This window comes from Paramormyrops kingsleyae, chromosome 25, assembly GCF_048594095.1.
Source record: "Paramormyrops kingsleyae isolate MSU_618 chromosome 25, PKINGS_0.4, whole genome shotgun sequence".
Classification (NCBI taxonomy): domain Eukaryota; kingdom Metazoa; phylum Chordata; class Actinopteri; order Osteoglossiformes; family Mormyridae; genus Paramormyrops; species Paramormyrops kingsleyae.
The window spans coordinates 11,728,917-11,742,501 of NC_132821.1; the positions used below are offsets into that span (position 1 = coordinate 11,728,917).

General features: G+C 43.7%; 1 long non-coding RNA gene across 2 annotated transcripts; it reads left to right on the forward strand.

Moving 5' to 3' along the window:
* Positions 1–1,300: 1,300 nt before the first annotated feature.
* Positions 1,301–2,342, forward strand: LOC140582677 (uncharacterized). 2 transcript variants are annotated; one of them, XR_011985487.1, is made up of 2 exons: positions 1,301–1,409; positions 1,755–2,342. It is a non-coding gene; the product is annotated as an uncharacterized lncRNA (long non-coding RNA). The 2 variants fall into 2 exon arrangements; XR_011985488.1 differs by having other exon boundaries at positions 1,301–1,404.
* The last annotated feature ends 11,243 nt before the right edge of the window (positions 2,343–13,585 follow it).

Genomic DNA, 13,585 nt, shown 5'->3' on the forward strand with positions numbered 1-13,585 from the left:
CTGTTTCGGTCGGAGCTCCTCCATCTTCATTTGTAGTTGAGTCTCTTTCAGTTTTTGTGCCCCCACGGTGCTTCTGTGAAAGTATTCCACTGCCTCTTTCACCTTATCAATGATGGGCTTTGAAGCTTGCAGGGCATCTCTTACCACCAGGTTAATAGTATGGGCCAGGCATGGTAGGTGCATCCATCCAATGGTTTGTATAGCCTTAGTAACATTTGCCGCATTATCGGTTAGGCAGCACACTACTTTCTTGTCCACCCCCCACTCTGCTGCAACACTAAGCAGCTGTTGTGCAATGTTGTCTGCTGTGTGCCGCTCACTGAATTCAAAACAGTCCAGGAGGCAGGAGGCCACACGGAAATCCTCGATAAAATGGCAGGTTACAGACATATATGATGCTGTCGTTCTTGAAGTCCAACAGTCTGTGGTTAAACAGACAGCTGGTACTTTTGACACCCTTCTCTTCAAAGATGCTGTCTCCCTGTCATACATATCCGTGACCTTCTGGGCTACTGCCTTCCTACTTGGAGGAATGTAGGAGGGGTTGAGCGCCTGTGAATATTTTTTGAATCCTGTGTCCTCCACTATTGAGAAGGGCTGGAAGTCAGTGGCTATCATCTTTGCCAGCTCTTCATCTATCTTCTCCTGTCTTAATGGGGTCAAGACAGGATGTAAATATTGACTGATGGATGTCTGCTTTCTTTTTGGTGGTGCCTGGCCAGGCGATGTGGTGGCCCAGTGGGGTCAGAGGCTGCTGTGGCTGCAGTTGCACTTGATGTGGAGGCAGAGGAGGCAATGGACACATCAGTGTCACTGTTGTTGTCTGAGTCTGGCTCTGCTCTCAAACCTGTGACCTGCAGTGTTGGGTGTTGAGTCTTCAAATGCCTGTGTAAATTATTTGTTGACCCAGACTTAAATGAAATGACTTTTTGACAAATGCTGCATTTAGCCTTACTGTTTTCTTCGCGAGAAAAGTGCACCCAAATGCTGCTCCTTTTCCTCTGGCTCATTTTCAGACGTGTCACGTGTGTGTCTTCTTCCTTCGAACGACCCGCTATTACTGACGTTGGCACTGAGACAGAGAGGCACTCGCACGTGTTTTTTTTTGTTTGTTTTTTTAACTGGAGTAAGCATGTGACGGCAGCGTGCACAAGTCATGGCTCCGCTCCTACCCAATGACAGAGGCACGCAGGGTTTTTTTCCACTGGAGTACTCACGTGAAGGATGCGTGCACAACTATCATCATGCTGTTAGGCAGTAGCACCCCTGCGCTGGGTGCGCCCATAGATATATATATAGAATGACTAGATGTATTATGACGAGGTCTAGAGCGTCCGCACAGGTCGGCCATCTTACCACAGGCTGGCTTTCTGGCGGGATCATTCGAACCTGAGGTAAACGGAGGTAAGGTAAGTGACCTGCACAAACGTTAATACTCTTATCTCGCTGAAATCTTGATGGATTTACAAACTGTGTGTTTTCTTACAAACATTATTAACGTGGTTATAGTTCTGGATGCTTGAACATGTTGAAATCGCAGCTTTTCTCCTCGAAAAAAAAAACTGACTTAATCGTGCAGTTTAGTTGTGTATCACGCCTAGCTAGGCTACTAGCTATCCAGTAATTTGGGGCGAGGCAGAATTACGCTTTCTTTTCAATATAATACACACATTATAAACATGATTTAACTGAATTTACACATGATTTACTGTCTGGTTGGTTTGTTAAAACGTCTTGCATTATGATTTCTACAGGAAATTGCTGACAAGATGCCAGACTTTTGTGCCGCCTATGTCTGCTGTAACCGCCGTTGTCTCGAAACGAGAACCCGAGGGATCACCTTTCACCTGTAGGATGTTACAATATTATGAATTATTTTTAGGATAATCGTTAGTTACTTAGTGGAAGTATGTACATATTACATAATAGTATTGCTAGATTGTTGTTGACACAAGGTTTAGAATATTTTGTTTAACGTACACCCATTTTAAAATCACATTCCCTCTCTCTGTCTCTCTCTCTCACTTTCTCACAAACACACATACAGACACAGGGAGAGAATGTTAACTTTTATCTATTATTTTGTCCGAATGCACCAGAATGCTCCGTTTGTATGTGAAAATGACACATTCACCAGCCGCCACTGATCATGAGTTATAGTAATGCTAACCCACTCTTATCAGGCCCAGCTGGATGAGGACCAGAACCAGCACCACTGGGACACCTTTGTTACTTCGCTAAATTTTTAATGAAAATGTAAAAAAAAAAAAAAAAAAAAAATCCATCAAATGTCTCTAACACCTCTGTCTAAACATTGATTTTAATAAATCTTCAAAAATCTTTGGAAAGTGCCTTTATAATGTCTAAACAAACTGTTTACTACCATTTTATGTGTAAAAATATTTTTATTAACAATTTGGAAATATGGACTTTAGTTCTTTGTGCTGTGTTATAGTCATCACTGTACAGGGTGGGGATTTTAACATGCAGCGTTTCTTGATGTATATTTGTTAAGGGAAATCTTGTAGGCTTAGTCTACCTATTCTAGAACATTATTCTATTTTTTAGAACATAAGATAATTATTCAAAAGTATTCAGTGTCATAACTACATATTTGACGTTTATAAAATCAAACCGTTTGAAAATCGGTTAAAAATTGAGCATATTATGGCTATTTAAAAATTACATGTTTTACTATCAACACCATATTTTGGGTGAGCGAGCAGCCTGTGGTAAGATGGCCGCCATATGCGGACGTTCGACTCCGTTGGCCAGCAACGCAGACGAGACATCTAGTCATTCTATAGATATCTATGATCTCCACTAGAGGGACGGAAACACGTGTTCTCCACGAGCGGGTCCGGACATGACGTTACGCAAACTTATGCCATGGAGGCGGTACCACATATCATTTCAGACACAGCTTGGACTTTAACTCGACCGAAAAGAAAGCGAGTCTTTTAAAGTATATACTTATTTTGGTGATCGATTTTATTAACATTGGAAACGGACGTTAATACTCTTTAGTTTGTTGATTTGTTCGCCTCACCGAGTTCCCCTAACATTTCTTGTCATTACCGACACCTATTTATTGTATTTATTGTACCTGCTTTACTATTGACTACCGATAATGAAGGAAAAAAGTATTGTTCATGGCGTTTCACCTCTGTCGCGACCATTCACACGGACTGTATACCTCAGCCTTAATGTCAAAGTAGTTCGCGGGAGCGTTGCATTTATTAGTAATATTAATTGCAAGGCTGTTGTATCTTATTGTACCCTAATGACAGGTCTAGCAAACGTAGTACGGAGTGCTTGAATAAACCTCTTACAACATGACAGCTATACTCAGCTAACCTGTTCCTTTCAAATATTAACTTGTGCGCACACGATAAAACAAATCACTCTATGGGACTTAAGAAGTTCGATATACTTCGTATCAAAAGCCCCTTAACTTAAAAGGAAACTAAGTGCAAACAGACCTTTAAAGCATGACATGAGACATGATATAAAATGTCCCAATAGCTCAATCAACCACACAAGTAACCTTGTAAAGGTTTTACCAAGTTTTTAAAGGTTTTAGCCTAAATATTAATGTATCCATTTGCATAGGGTTGGAAAAGTAACAGCTTTATTATTATCATATAAACATATAAATATAAAATATAAATTGCATAAATAAATAGACGCATTTCCACAAAGATTGGAGTAGCATCTAGAAAAAAATAGTGGAATTGAGTGGAAAAAAAGAATAAAACAAATAATGTGATTATTGTAATAAAAATGAGCAACTGTCACGGTTCGCGGGTGAGCGAGTAGGGAAGCAGGCGAGCAAGCCAGGACTTCAGGGAAAGCTGGGTTTAATGCACAAGACACGGACATCGACGGACAATACACATGACAATACAATGACAAGTCTGGGGAAGACTGACTCAGACGAGGACTAAATACAAAAGACAAGCTAGACTTAATAGGACACAGGTGATCACAATAGGGCTGAACACGAGGTAACGAGGTGGGCGTGGCACACATCAGGAGCGGACGGAGCGGGGCGTGACAGAACCCCCCCCCAAAGGCGCGCACACCGGGCGCGCCCGAGAGGAGGCGACGGACGAGACGGAACAGGACCTGGAAGACAAAAGCAAAAACATCAAGGAGACACCGGAAACAGGACAGAGACACAGAACAGAAACAAGGACCAACAGAAAGACAGGACCTGACAAAGAACAGGAAACGCAGACAGGCAGACAGAGAAAGGAGACACAGAGGGGACAGAAAACGGAGGAACCACAGGGCGAGGAGTGAACACAGGAGACACCGAGGGACGAGGAGCAAAGACAGGAGGGAAAAAGGGACCAGAAGGGAACGAAGGAGACACAGAGGGCAGAGGAGCAGAGACAGGAGGCAGAAAGGGAAAGGGAGGAGGAGCTAGGGGAGCACGAGGGAGCCCAGGCGGGCGACAGGCAGCGGCCGGAGGGGCCGCAGGGGAGAGGGAGGAGGGAGCAGGAGGGGACCACCCAGGGGCCAAGGGAACGGGACGAGGGAGTGACGGAGGGGACACGGAGGGAGCAGGAGGGAACACCCGGGAAGGCAGGCAGGAGGGGGAAGCCGCGGCAGGCGGAGGCGCAGCCGGAGCCGGCGAAGGCGCCGTCCGACGCCCAGCCGGAGCAGGGGGGCCCGGAGGCGACCGACAAGGACCCGGAGGCGGGACCGAGGACCGGCACCGAGGATCCAGGGGGGGACCCGGAGGGGACCGCCGACCCCGAGCCGGAGGACCCGCAGGCAGCCACCGAGCCACAGCCAGGGGCCGAACGGGCGAGCCAGGGGGCAGGGCGGGCGGGACCCGGGCCCTACGCCTATGTCCCCGTCCCTTGCTGGAGACGGAGAGGCGGGGTCCTGGGGGGCGTCGGCCTTGCCGGGGTACTGGCGAGGGTGTCAGGGCCTCAGGCAGGGCCGCGGGCAGGACGGGAGAGGCGGCCTCAGGCAGGGCCGCGGGCATGACGGGAGAGGCGGCCTCAGACAGGGCCGTGGGCAGGACTGGAGGGGCGGCCTCAGACGGGGCCGCGGGCAGGTAGCCAGCAGGAGGCGCCTCGGCGGGCACCTCAGGAAAAGCGGAGGCAGCTGCAGGCGTGCGACCAGCAGGGGCCGCCTGGGCAGGCGCCTCGGGCGTCCGGTCAGCAGGGGGCGCCTCGGCGGGCACCGCCAGCCCGCTACCAGCAGGGAGCGCCTCAGCGGGCGCCGCCATCACACGGCCAACAGGGGGCGCACCCGCAGCCACCTCAGGCAATTCGGGAGCCGGCAGGACAGGCGAGACAGGCAGGTCAAGAGCCGGCAGGACAGGCGAGACAGGCAGTTCAGGAGCCAGCAGGACAGGCGAGACAGGCAGTTCAGGAGCCAGCAGGACAGGCGAGACAGGCAGTTCCAGTGCCGGCAGGACGGGCGCCGCTGTCACGTGGTCAGCAGGGGGCGCCTCGGCGGGTGCCACCAGCACGCGGCCAGCAGGGGGCGCCTCGGCGGGCGCCACCAACACGCGGCCAGCAGGGGGCGCCTCGGCGGGCGCGGCCTCCACGCGGCCGGCAGGGGGCGCCTCGGCGGGCGCGGCCTCCACGCGGCCGGCAGGGGGCGCCGCGGCGGTTAGTGCAGCAGGCAGAGCGGGGCCAGCCACAGGGACTGCAGGTAAACCAGGCAGGACAGGCGGGTCAAGCAGGACAGGCGGGACCGCTGGCAAAGCGGCAGTAGCTTTCTGACGGCCCTGCGCGTCCATAGCTAGAAACCGCGGTGCAGTCACAATGGCCCCGGAACAGTTTTTCATTGGACTGCACCCACAGCATGGCAACATGTAGGTCCCTCGCAACTGCTGGCTCCTATAAAATGCAACAAGAATTTTATAAGCAAAGTGAGACCAAAACATATGACATAGGATCAAATAAATTCTGTACAGCAACTATGCTGTATATCTACTATTATTTTTTATACATTTATTATTATTGTGTTTTCTTTTAATCAATGTGAGCCGTGTATAAATGTGCTTTACAAATAAATCTTAATTACTTTATGTTAGCAATGGATATTATTATTTGGTTTCAGTGGAATCTACATTCAATACTGACCTGACAAACCTCCACCTGTTTTCTTTTTGGCAGCCTGAAGACAGGCACATGATTCCCCTCAATGACAGGCTTAGACTTTTCTGTCCAGTGTGCAAACAATCTTCCCAAGCTTGGGAAAAACAGATGTGTTAGCTATTGTAACAACACCAAAACCTCAGGGCAATTTTAAATGGGGAAAATAATAGACACCTGTCAAGTTCAAAGTTTTCCATTAACAACACGCACCACCATTTTCGCAAAGTGGGCATGTCAGCCTGTAAAAGAATCATTTAAAAAATGAAAATTCATATTATTTGCAAATTTCCTATTTTGTGATGGCAGGATTACATTTCTACTTTATTTTAAAGCTACTTACTATGGAGTAGTCAAAGGGGGCTTCCAATGCCACATACAAAGCAGACTGCAGAAGAAATATGTTTTAAAATTCAAATCAATTATCCAACATTTATGCCTACAAATGTTAACCAGCATGTCTCACCATCAACATGAAGATTCCACAATCAATTCCCAAGCTTTGAATTGGAAACCCCTGTTGTTATAACAGGAAAAAAACTAGCCACTATGGGTGACTCTTCATTGGTAGTGAAGTCTAGTTCAAGTCTAGGCTTAATCCTTTTCTGCAAAACTGGCCCAATATGTGTGCATACAAGTTAGTACATATACCTCCAAGTCACAGCCATATCTCTCAGACCATTTTCCAGGTATTATGGTCACAGCAAGCTTCCTGTTAATGAGACACAAAGTTAATATACTTCCATCCAGTGAAGTTTAAACAGCTTTATACAGACAATATGACCAACAGGTCAAAACAAAAGGTGCTTCACATGCTCACAGTGCAATGTAAATGGCAGTTGGTTTAAAACAGAAGTCATCAGAGTGTCCAGTAACACATATGTAGAAGGGGCGGAGGCCACAGGTAGAACAGCGGTACAAGGGGCGGAGGCCACAGGTAGAACAGCGGTACAAGGGGCGGAGGCCACAGGTAGAACAGCGGTACAAGGGGCGGAGGCCACAGGTAGAACAGCGGTACAAGGGGCGGAGGCCACAGGTAGAACAGCTGGAAGAGGCCCTTGGCATGATATTAAATGTCTTTCCCTATCCGCTCGTCGTATAATTGTCTTTTGACAGAAGGGGCAGTGGTAGTGGCCTTCTGCACGGCATGAGAGTCTGCACCTACAGATGCATTTGTCTGTAAAACAGATTTTTTTTTTAATGATGTGGAAATATTAGGTATAGCAAAGTAAATGAAAGTATATATCAAAGAAAGCAAAGTAGAAAGTTTAATGTGTACATTCAATTATATGACAACCTGAGATTACCAAGAGACAAAGTTAAAATATTTGCCATTTAAGAAAGAGGAAATGAAAACTTTGAAATGAGCGGCATTCTTCATATGTACATCCATATGTCTCTCAATTTTGACCCTCTTTGCCGGCTTAAAAGCTGGACAAAGAGGGAAGTGGAAACGTTTTTTGCAACAGGTGTTGCATTCTTCCAGAACCGGCTGGGAATAAGCATCCCATATAGATATGTGCATCTAAAATAGTATAATATATAGATAAGTATAATTGTCATATACAGTAATAATTACTTCACTCTGCCTAAAAACACATTACACAGCACATGTAGCATTTGTAAAAGAGCTGCCTAGTTCACTAAAGCTAAACAGATTCGGAACTAAATAAATATTTATACATATACTTTTTTTCTTTTTCAGTAGCAAAATTTGTATGGAATTGATTAGAAACTATAAACTGTCTAACACGGGAGTTTGCGGACACAATCAGTCTACGCTTAAGTAACCAATTTAAAGCTAAATTTGGGGGAAAAAAACATTGGCCGATACTTTCTAAAACTCCAGTGACTAGAATGCTACCAACAACTTTAGCGAGACGTTTACATCAAATATACATTTTAATAGCAACGAATATCTTTTACTGACGAACATTTTTAAATCATGCAAATTATATAACTGCAATATTTGTTGTTTCTTGTTCTACTCACTTTTTTCTGTCGACGAAGTTATAAACTCTCCCACTAACAAGTCCGAGCTGTGTGTGAAGATCATGTGATAGATGGTACCGCCTCCATGGCGTAAGTTTGCGTAACGTCATGTCCGGACCCGCTCGTGGAGTTCACGTGTTTCCGTCCCTCTAGTGGAGATCCTCCTGATGGAGCCTGCAGCCAGACCCTTCTCGTGATAGGGGAAAGCCTACCTTTTGCTGACCGCAAATGTGAACCTAAATATAATCTCGAATGCTAGTGAATGTGTTTCGCGTTTACGGATTATTGCCTTTGAAACTAATGGATTTTATCGCTACTCGTGGATCCTACAGATGTCTCATAAGCTGTCTCGTAGGATGTTTAACGCTACGTGCTTGAAGATTTGATATCGAATAAAAGATTAAACCGAAAGAACAGCCCTTGGATTATTGTCAGCTAGCGCGTCGGGCAGGTTAACTTTCCCCTGATCAGCCGCTTGGCGACTTGAAAGGTTTTAAACAGTCGCCTACATTTTGTCAGCAAAAGACGGACGATAGAGCCTCCCGCATTCTGTGTAAACAACTTGGACTAACGCCTACGAAAGCGGTCTGTTCAACAAAGCCTACGGAGAGACGACGGTGGTATGTAACCTGCGTTTTTGTACTGTGATCTGCTTGTTTGGAACACAGTTGAATTGGTTACTTCCACGAGAAGACGTTGTTGTTGTTGAGACCTCTCGCTACTTGTTGCGTTGGTATAGTTGTCGCTGTTCTGTGTCATGTGTAGGCCACGTAGTTAACGTCGGTAAAGTTAGTTTGCGGTTCGTTTTTCACGTTGCAAACGGCCATAAAAACCTTATATATGCACGAAAAAATACGAATTATGGCTCCTTGTGATAGTCCTGTTGTGTGAATTCAGAAAATATAAATACATTGCGTAAAAACAGCCTTTAATGTATTTTGACCAGTTATTTTCATTAGCTTCTCACGTCAAAACCAGACGTCATCATGACTCAAAAAGCGTCTCATATGGTTTTTCTCTCGGAACTCGGAAATTCCGAGTTGAGTGACATCACGTCCGACAATCTCCCGTTCGAGCTACCCACATCTCGGAACAAACATGGCTGCCTCCATGAACACGTTGCTGTGTGTTGTTGCTTTATATTTTAGCAGATTTGGAGTTTTCCAAATGAAGAAAATGGAGAAATTTAGATTTTTCCGACAGACAAACAAGAAACACGAACTAGTCAAACCACATTAAAAGCTTTATAAAATATTTTAGTACATTCATAGCGATATTCTTTTTTCGAACAGTAAATAAACTACAAACAAACCAAGTCGCCATGTTGAAATTACGTCACAAGGGCAACTCGGGCAACAAAATCTTATGGTGCGTTCGTTTTTCTCTCGGAACTCGGAAATTCCGAGTTGAGTGACATCACGTCCGACAATCTCCCGTTCGAGCTACCCACATCTCGGAACAAACATGGCTGCCTCCATGAACACGTTGCTGTGTGTTGTTGCTTTATATTTTAGCAGATTTGGAGTTTTCCAAATGAAGAAAATGGAGAAATTTAGATTTTTCCGACAGACAAACAAGAAACACGAACTAGTCAAACCACATTAAAAGCTTTATAAAATATTTTAGTACATTCATAGCGATATTCTTTTTTCGAACAGTAAATAAACTACAAACAAACCAAGTCGCCATGTTGAAATTACGTCACAAGGGCAACTCGGGCAACAAAATCTTATCCGACTTCAACGTCATAAAAGGGGCGTGTTTCCGACGGGAAGTGATGTTTTTCGTGACGTATCGTGACGTTTTCATCCGAGTTCCGACTTGGAGAGAAATAATCGAACGCACCATTATCCGACTTCAACGTCATAAAAGGGGCGTGTTTCCGACGGGAAGTGATGTTTTTCGTGACGTATCGTGACGTTTCCATCCGAGTTCCGACTTGGAGAGAAATAATCGAACGCACCAATATTAAACATCCTGATTTGTGAAAAATTTCACAAGGGGGGGCGCGCAAGATGGCGCCGTGAGCACAGGTGTTGAGGTATAGCGCTCATCAACAGTTAGATTTGAGGAATAAAATGACATATATATATATTTTTTTTTTTGTTTTTTTACGTTTTATTTGGATGTTAAACGTTACTCGTATGCCATACTCTGCCCAGAAGCATGTCAGTTGATAAGAAAAGGAAGAATTCTGCGACGAAGAAGAAAGAAATGGCTGCTGACGCAGGGACGACAGCTAACTCTGCTACTGCCTGCAACGTTTTAATTGACAGTTGTCACAACTACTATGGGTCTGCAGAGAAGACGGAATTTTCGGTGTTGTCAGTAGAAGATTTCTCCTCGCTTCCTTCAACTCCTACGAAACCTCCCCACAAAAAAGGCCGTGGTGAGTCTGCTAACGACATTATTACGCAACTTTCTGAGCTAATCAACATGAGGTCTGATAAATTGGAGTCAATGGTTGCGGTGAATACTTCTCACATTGCTGATTTGGGAGAAAAACTGAACTCTGTATGTGAAGATATGAATGAGGTGAAAACCAAAGTTTCCCAGGTCGAGTCGTCACTTTTGAAAGAAAGTAACCGAATCGACGTCTTGGAGTCACGCATCACTGAATTGGAGCGGTACTCTAGGCGCTGGAATTTGAAATTACAGGGCGTACCAGAAAACATCGATGAGAAAAATGTGAGGAAAGAAGCAATCCGCATCTGTCAGAATTTACTGCCAGAATACAGTGATCGTCTTCCGGATGTGATTGATACAGTGCATCGTGTTGGTATGAAGAAGGTGAATTATACCCGCGATATAATCATCCAGTTCTCCTCTCGTACACTTAGAGTAGCAGTATGGGCGGCAGCCAAAAATTCTGCATATTTAAGGGGAAAAGGTCTGCGTTTCAGAGAGGATCTCTGTAAGGCCGACAGAGAAAGAAGGATGAAGTTGTGGCCACTAGTAGATGAGGCACGGAAAGCAGGAAAAATTGCCTATTTTGTAGCCGGTCGTGCCTTCGTGGAGAAAAAGGAGATTTTTCCATCAGGCTGATTTATCTTTTCTTTAGAATGAAACAGTTTCTTCTTTGGCCAGGGCCATATGTTCACGTTATGAGTTGATGGCCTAAGTCATGTTTCGTCCGTTTATGTCCAAAGCAGTCATAGTTGATGCAGCACTATGTTCTCGCCACAGTTTATAGCTATCTTTAAGCTTTTGTTCTAAGGAACTTGTTCAAGCAACTTCTTATTTTAATTTTTTTCTCCAAATCTTGTTATTTTGATGTCTTTATCTATAATTTCACTCAATGCCAGGGGACTAAGGAACAGTTTAAAACGGAAAGCCATTTTTTTTATTTGCCAAACAAAGTAAAACAGATTTTTGTTTTCTTCAAGAGACTCACAGCATTGCTGAGGATGTGCCTTTTTGGAAATCCCAGTGGGGAAATTACATTTTTTGCTCTCATGCCTCTCAAAGGTCAGCAGGTGTTTGTACACTCAAAAACTTATTTGCTGGCAAACTTCCTTATACAGACTTTGGTACCAATGGACATTTTATTTGTCATGTTATTCAAATTCAGAACTTTAATTTCATTGTTGTGAATATCTATGGGTACAACTTAAAAACAGAGAATGATGTTCTTTTTGATAAATTAGAAGAAAAAATTGAATACTGGTTAGCCAAATACCCTGATGCACATATACTCTTAGGTGGTGACTTTAATGTCACATTAGATAATGTAATTGACAGGTGGCCTCCTGGTTCTTGTACTAATACGAATGTAAAGCTTAAAATGTTAATGCAAAGATTTGATCTGATTGATGCATGGAGAATTAAATATCCTCACACTAGAGCCTTTACCTGGTGTAATAACTCAAGGTCTAAGCAATCGAGAATAGACTTATGGTTAGTTTCTCGTACACTTAAAGACAATCTGTGTACTGATATTTTATCTACCCCATTAACTGATCACAAAGCAATTCGTATCCATATTGATTTACTGCCAATGTCTACTTCTAAAATTCATAACTCTTACTGGAAACTTAATAGCTCCGTACTTAAGCAAGAAACCATTATTTTTACAGTAAAGGAGCTAATTCATTCATTCTGGACTAATGCTAAAGCGGAAAGGATTTATGGGAAACATTGGGGCAAGTTTTTCAGAAGTCATTGTAGTAATATTGCTAAACTCAATAGAGCACAAGAAGAGAACATAATTTCCACTATTGCAAGCCTATCATCTAAAAATCCTGATAACTTATCTGTGGAAGAAAGTAACAGTCTTATTAAATGTCAGTACAAATTGGATGAACTTTATAAACTAAAAGCTGAGGGTGCTTTTGTAAGGTCCAGAAGACGCTGGCTTGAAGAAGGAGAACAAAATTCGGCTTACTTTTTTAGATTGGAAAAATCTCTAACTAAAAATAATATATCTCAGTTGAAAATAGATAATTCTATCTCTGAGGACCCAAAAGAAATTGCCAAACATTGTTCTGAATTCTACAAGAATCTTTATAGCAGTCAATTCTCTTACGACAGCACTATGTCCTTTATGGACTCTCTAGATCAGGGGTGCCCAAACATTTTCCCTTAGTGGGCCAAAATGAAAATCTATCGGAGGACCGCGGGCCAAATGTAATATTTTACACAAAATACAAACACTAATAGTAAAGTAAAGTACTTTTATTTATCAAACAGTTATCTAACCTTCCTTTCTGTGTAAATAACATTAAACAAAATATGACAAATAAGTCCTATATAGGCATTTAGAGCACGTCTAAACTTTTGTAATCACATGTAGTGCAAAATGTCAAAGAGTGCATGTCCAACAGCAACACAACAACAGTAGCAACAATATAATTGCACCACTAGTGAGAAACATGAAGCTGTTCTTTGGCGTTTATCAGCCTATCAATATTAGGTTGCAGCTGACTCACTGAGAGGCTGAGGATGTCCTGTAGGTGTGGGTCAGTCTGAGTGCTTCTGAGCCTGAACTTGTTAAGGTTCATTACACTAAAAGTCTGTTCACAGATGTAAGTGCTGCCAAACAAAGTGCGGCAGCAAAGACTCATGGGACTTTTTGTAAATTGTTAAAATATGACTATTTATGAAGTGTGGAAATGTACATATGTGCACAGATATACTCTACATTACCCTTATAGTTGCTTGTATTTCAATTTTAGTCTTAGATATTTCAAATGTAATCAAAGCACCATGAGTGAGGACTGTATAATATACAGTCGAACCCACTTACAGTATCTCGACCTTGGCCAACTCGCCAACCCTAGTAAATCGACGTTTTTGAAGTGGAACCGCCAAATTCCCTTATTGCAATAGTATTTCTCATCGGTTATGTCGATTCTTTTATGTCGCCGAGCCCTAATATCTCGAGCACGAAAGAGGGCCAAAATCGCCACTTAACATCGGTTATCTCGATCCCCGTGACTAATCGCCGGCTTTTTAAAATGTATCACAAGTGC